Raw genomic sequence first — 6,130 nt, 5'->3', positions numbered from 1 at the left:
CTGCGTACAACGCCCGGATGAGTCGGCGCACCATTGGTCACGGCGGGTCGCAGAAATTATCCATTCATCAGATGGTATCACGGCAGCACAAGTTGTGCTTATCCTCGAGCACAGCTGCCACTATGAACCGTTGGTCCAGAAATTGGGGCGACTCAAACGGAAAGTTCAGGACATGGGCGAACCGATGGACACCCTCACTAGGTATGCCGAGGCCGATGATACCAAGGATCCCGGCGAGGATGGTAAGGGTAACTCGCCCAAAAAGGGCGATTCGACCAAAAATCACACCCATTTCCAAGGCCGCAACCGTCACAATCAGGGGACCATCGGCAAGCGTAGGCCACAGGAGGAGCCCTCGGATTTGGTTGCCAACACCAATGCCAATGACGGCAAAAAGAAGAATCGAGGTTTCAGTGGGAAAAGGCTGCGTAATTATGAAGAGCTACTCAAAGGCCCTTGCCCGCACCACGCCACGGCCGACGGCCCGGCGGGCCACTCTTGGGAGAACTGTTTCGTGATGCGAGAATTTTGGGCTGAGGCAATCAAGAAGAGCCAAAACGAAGATCCGAACCGTCGCCAGGACCAACTCGCCGCGCCCAACCAAAGGAAGAACCCCTTCGGCGGTTTTCCCGAACAGGGGGCTCAGGGAGGCCCGCAACCAGGCGGCGGCCAGTACCCGGTGCACCACCAGCGGCGGTACAACCCGCCGGGAGTCTTCCAGCAGCCACCCCCACAGGGGGCTCCACAGGACCAGGATGACAACGGGAGCTTCCGCAACAATCCCAAACAGCTAAGCAATGGGCAGTACAACGTTTTCACCACTAATGCTTGCAGGCGTGATAAAAAGGTAAATCACCAGGCGTACAACGTAACTGAGCCGGCGATTCTCAGATATCTCCACTGGTCCGAGCAGACCATAACATGGAGTAGAGAGGATCACCCGCCAAGAATAGATAACCCGGGCGACCTGGCATTAGTCGTGGCTCCCCAAGTGGGGGGTTACACCTTGTCAAAGGTATTAATGGATGGTGGCAGCAGCATTAATATCCTATACTTCGACACCTTCCGGAGGATGAATCTATTGGAGAAAGACTTGATGCCTTCAACCATGGTTTTCCACGGCATTGTCCCGGGCAAGACGGCTTATCCCATAGGCCGGGTCAGACTCTCAGTAGCGTTTGGAACTGCGCAGAATTACAGGTCGGAGTCCCTAATCTTCGAGGTGGTCAAACTAAAAAGCCCGTACCACGCGCTGTTCGGGCGACCGGCTTACGCCCGCTTCATGGCCCGCCCGTGCTACGTCTACCTCAAACTAAAAATGTCTGGTCCTAAAGGACCCATCACGATTGATGGAGATAGAAGAATCGCAAAGGAGTGCGAGGAAGGGGACGCGGCTTATGCGGAGGTCGCCTGTGCGGCGGAAGAGCTCAAACATCATCGGGCCAATGTTGACCCGGCAGACATGTCACCACTCAAGAAGCCGACTACAGATTCTGAGTCGCCCCTAAAATTCAAACCCACGGATGATACTAAGACAATCGATTTCGTTCCAGGCGATTCATCCAAGCAGTTCACCATTGGGACGGGTCTGAACCCCAAATAGGAAAGCACGCTCATCGAATTCATCTGTGAGAATCGGGACATCTTCGCATGGAAGCCCCCTGACATGCCGGGTGTACTGAGAGAATTCGCTGAGCACCATCTTAATATTGACCCAAAATGCAAACCGGTCCAACAGTACCTTCGCAGATTTAACGAGGAGCGATGGAAGGCGATTGGAGAAGAAGTCGCCCGTCTTTTAGCCGCCGGGTTCATCGTGGAAGTCTTTCACCCCAAATGGCTGGCTAACCCGGTGTTAGTACTCAAGAAGAATGGCACTTTCCGTATGTGTATTGACTATACGGACCTCAACAGAGCTTGTCCCAAAGATCCTTGCGCTCTTCCCCGCATCGACCAAATCATTGACTCGGTGGCGGGATGCGAATGATTGTGCTTTTTGGACGCCTATTCAGGTTATCACCAGATCAAAATGGCCGTGGAAGATCAGGAGAAGACGGCCTTCATAACCCCCTTCGGGGCCTTTTGCTATGTGTCCATGCCGTTCGGACTCAAGAGCGCAGGGGCGACTTATCAACGCTGCATCCAGAATTGTCTTCATAACCAAATTGGCCGCAACGTCCATGCTTATGTTGACGACATTGTGATCAAGACCCGCCGGGGGGAGACACTTTTGGAAGACCTTAAGGAAACCTTTGATAATTTACGGGTATATCAGATGAAGCTAAATCCTACCAAGTGCGTTTTTGGTGTACCTGCAGGAAAACTACTGGGTTTCTTGGTATCAGAGCGCGGCATCGAGGCTAACCCGGACAAAATTGAAGCGGTTACCTCTCTCGGGAAGCCGACGAATGTTAATCAAGTTCAGCGACAGGCGGGCCGCATTGCGGCTCTAAGTCGTTTCGTGAGCCGCCTTAGGGAAAATGCGATTCCTCTTTATCAATTATTGAGAAAATCCGACCGATTCGTATGGACAGAGGAGGTAGACGAGGCGCTTCAGGCCTTGAAGCATCAATTGGTTAACCCGCCGGTCCTGGCAGCCCCAGCCGAAAAGGAGCCTATGCTCCTGTATATCGCGGCAAATTCCAAGGCGGTCAGCGTGGCTGTGGTCGTCGAAAGAAAGGAGGAAGGAAACGAATACCCGGTGCTACGTCCGGTATACTTTATCACTGAGGTGTTAACTCTTTCCAAACAGCGATACCCGCATTGGCAGAAACTTGTCTATGGGGTGTTCATGGCGAGTCAAAAGCTTAAACATTATTTCCAGGAGCACCCGATCACTGTGGTCAGTTCCGCCCCCCCTCGGTGACATCATCCAAAATCGGGAGGCAACAGGGCGAATAGCCAAATGGGCAATAGACCTTGGGTCTCATCACATACAATATACCCCCCGCACAGCCATCAAGTCCTAGGCACTAGTTGATTTCGTTAACGATTGGACGGAACTTCAGGCTCCGGAAGATCGGCCTGACCTTACCTATTGGACTATTTACTTTGATGGATCCAGGCAGTTGGAGGGCTCGGGGGCTGGTGTGGTGTTGATATCCCCTCAAGGAGATAAGTTCTGCTATGTTCTCCGGCTCATGTTTCCCTGCACAAATAATGCGGCGGAATATGAAGCTCTGCTTCACGGTTTGCGACTGGCAGAAGCGATGAACCTAACCCGAGTCAGATGCTTTGGGGATTCAGATTTGGTGGCGCAACAGGTTTCGGGTACCTGGGACTCTCGGGATCCTATGATGGCGGCTTACACGCGAGTTGTATCTGATGTGGCGGGCTATTTTCATGGGTACCAGGTGGATCATGTTGATCGGCGACTCAACGAAGCAGCTGATGCCCTCTCGCGACTCGGCTCACAGAGAAAACCGGTCCCCCCTAATTTTTTTTGGATATCTTGCATAAACCGGCTGTGACTATACCCACGGAGGAGGAATTGGCGATACCGGATCCCGAGTCTCAGCTTGTGGCGGCTCTCCATGTCACTCCGGATTGGGCTCTTCCTTATCTGGCTTATCTCACTCGCGGCGAGTTACCCACCGACGAAGTTTTGGCTCGCCAGATCGTTCGACGTAGCAAATCCATGGTCATCATTAATGGCGACTTATATAAACGAAGTGCTTCTGGGGTCTTTCAGCGGTGTGTTTCCTCCGAGGAAGGATGCGTAATCCTAAATGACATTCATTCTGGAGACTGCGGGCATCACGCCGGGTCACGTTCTTTGGTATCAAAGGCTTTTCGACATGGTTTCTTTTGGTTGACGGCTCATGCAGATGCAGAAGACATAGTACGGCGGTGCGAGGGGTGCCAACGATATGGGAGACAGGCTCATGTGCCGGCTCAAGAATTGAGGATGATTCCCATTACTTGGCCTTTCGCGGTCTGGGGGCTGGACATGGTCGGTCCCTTTAAAATGTCCTCTAACAAGAAAACTCACTTATTGGTGGCAGTTGATAAGTTCACTAAATAGGTTGAGGCGGAACCTGTTGGAGCTTGTGATGCGGAGACCGTGGTCAAATTTCTGAAAAAGCTGATTTTCCGTTTTGGATATCCGCACAGTATTATCAAGGACAATGGTACTAACTTGTCCCACGGAGCGATGCTGGATTTTTGTCGTCGAGAACATATCCGGCTTGATGTTTCTGCAGTTGCTCACCCACAGTCCAATGGGCAAGCAGAGCGGGCGAATCAAGGAGTCTTGCGAGGGATTAAACCTCGGCTCATGGTTCCCCTGGAAAGGACTCCAGGGTGTTGGGTTGAAGAATTACCTTTGGTATTGTGGAGCATCCGGACCACCCCGAATCGATCCACGGGGTTCACTCCTTCCTTTTTTGTCTATGGAGCAGAAGCTGTCCTTCCTACTGACATAAGACATGATTCTCTTAGAGTCGCCGCATATGTGGAGCAAGATAATGAGTTGGCGCGTCAGGATTCCTTGGATGCCTTGGAAGAGGCGCGTGACCTCGCTGTGGCTCGTTCGGCTATCTATCAGCAAGATCTGCGGCGTTATCATAGTCGCTGGGTTAAGAGTCGGACTTTTCAGGAGGGCGATTTGGTACTTCGTCTGATACAAGATCGGGCAGGCATGCACAAGCTATCACCCCCTTGGGAAGGGCCGTTCGTTGTCAGCAAGAACCTCCGCAATGGCTCTTACTATTTGACGGATCTTCGGCCTAACCGACCGACTACAGAGGCTGAGTCAACTCGCCCCTGGAATATTGCTCATTTGCGGCCTTACTACACTTGAGCTCTTAAAGCTCCACGCTTTGTAAGTTTTTCAGTTCCATTGTGAAGTAATAAAATACTCTCCAACTTGGGGTCTTCTTCATTAAAAAATGCAATTTGTGTCATCCTGTGGCGACCTTATGAGCCCACAGAACATGCATTTAGGGTGGGTGTACGAGCTTTCTGACTCGCCTCCCCCTGTCGCGACCTTATGAGCCGACGAAACCTGCATTTAGGGTGGGTGCACGAGCTTTCTGACTCGCCTCCCCCTGTCGCGACCGTATGAGCCGACGAAACCTGCATTTAGGGTGGGTGCACGAGCTTTCTGACTCGCCTCCCCCTGTCGCGACCGTATGAGCCGACGAAACCTGCATTTAGGGTGGGTGCACGAGCTTTCTGACTCGCCTCCCCCTGTCGCGACCTTATGAGCCGACGAAACCTGCATTTAGGGTGGGTGCACGAGCTTTCTGACTCGCCTCCCCCTGTCGTGACCTTATGAGCCGACGAAACCTGCATTTAGGGTGGGTGCACGAGCTTTCTGACTCGCCTCCCCCTGTCGCGACCTTATGAGCCGACGAAACCTGCATTTAGGATGGGTGCACGAGCTTTCTGACTCGCCTCCCCCTGTCGCGACCTTATGAGCCGACGAAACCTGCATTTAGGGTGGGTGCACGAGCTTTCTGACTCGCCTTCCCCTGTCGCGACCGTATGAGCCGACGAAACCTGCATTTAGGGTGGGTGCATGAGCTTTCTGACTCGCCTCCCCTTGTCGCGACCGTATGAGCCAACGAAACCTGCATTTAGGGTGGGTGCACGAGCTTTCTGACTCGCCTCCCCCTGTCGCGACCGTATGAGCCGACGAAATTACTCTTATTATGATTTAATCTTGAAGGTTTTTACCCTTTCTGCATTTTTGTTGAAACTATTCGTAGTTCATTTGTTTTTCACAGATGATGTGTTCAAAGTTTAAGACAGCAGGGTGCTAAGATTTGTTTCATCCTTGGCGGATTAAGCATTATAGAAGATTCTTATAAAGGCGGACCAAATATTTCAAATCGCCTCAAAAAGCGATATTAGGGTTTTTCTTGGAGAAGATATCATCAAAAAATAGTACTGACTATTACATGGCTCGCGGGCCAAATTCAGGAAAGTCTACTTCGCTAAATCCTGGCGTGAGCTCTGACCAACTTCGATTTGTAAATCGCCCAAGACCCAATTGCACCTGGCCAGAGCAGCAAAGTCGTCTTCGTCGGTCAAAATTGATGCCAAGTCTGCTTCCCAGTCAAAAGGATTCTTGGGTCGCCGAGGAATTAGGTTGGTCACCACAAAGATTGGCGGGCTGACTTTCTTA

The sequence above is a fragment of the Hordeum vulgare genome, chromosome 6H (genome assembly GCF_904849725.1).
Source record: "Hordeum vulgare subsp. vulgare chromosome 6H, MorexV3_pseudomolecules_assembly, whole genome shotgun sequence".
NCBI lineage: Eukaryota > Viridiplantae > Streptophyta > Magnoliopsida > Poales > Poaceae > Hordeum > Hordeum vulgare.
This window is presented reverse-complemented; position numbering follows the sequence as displayed.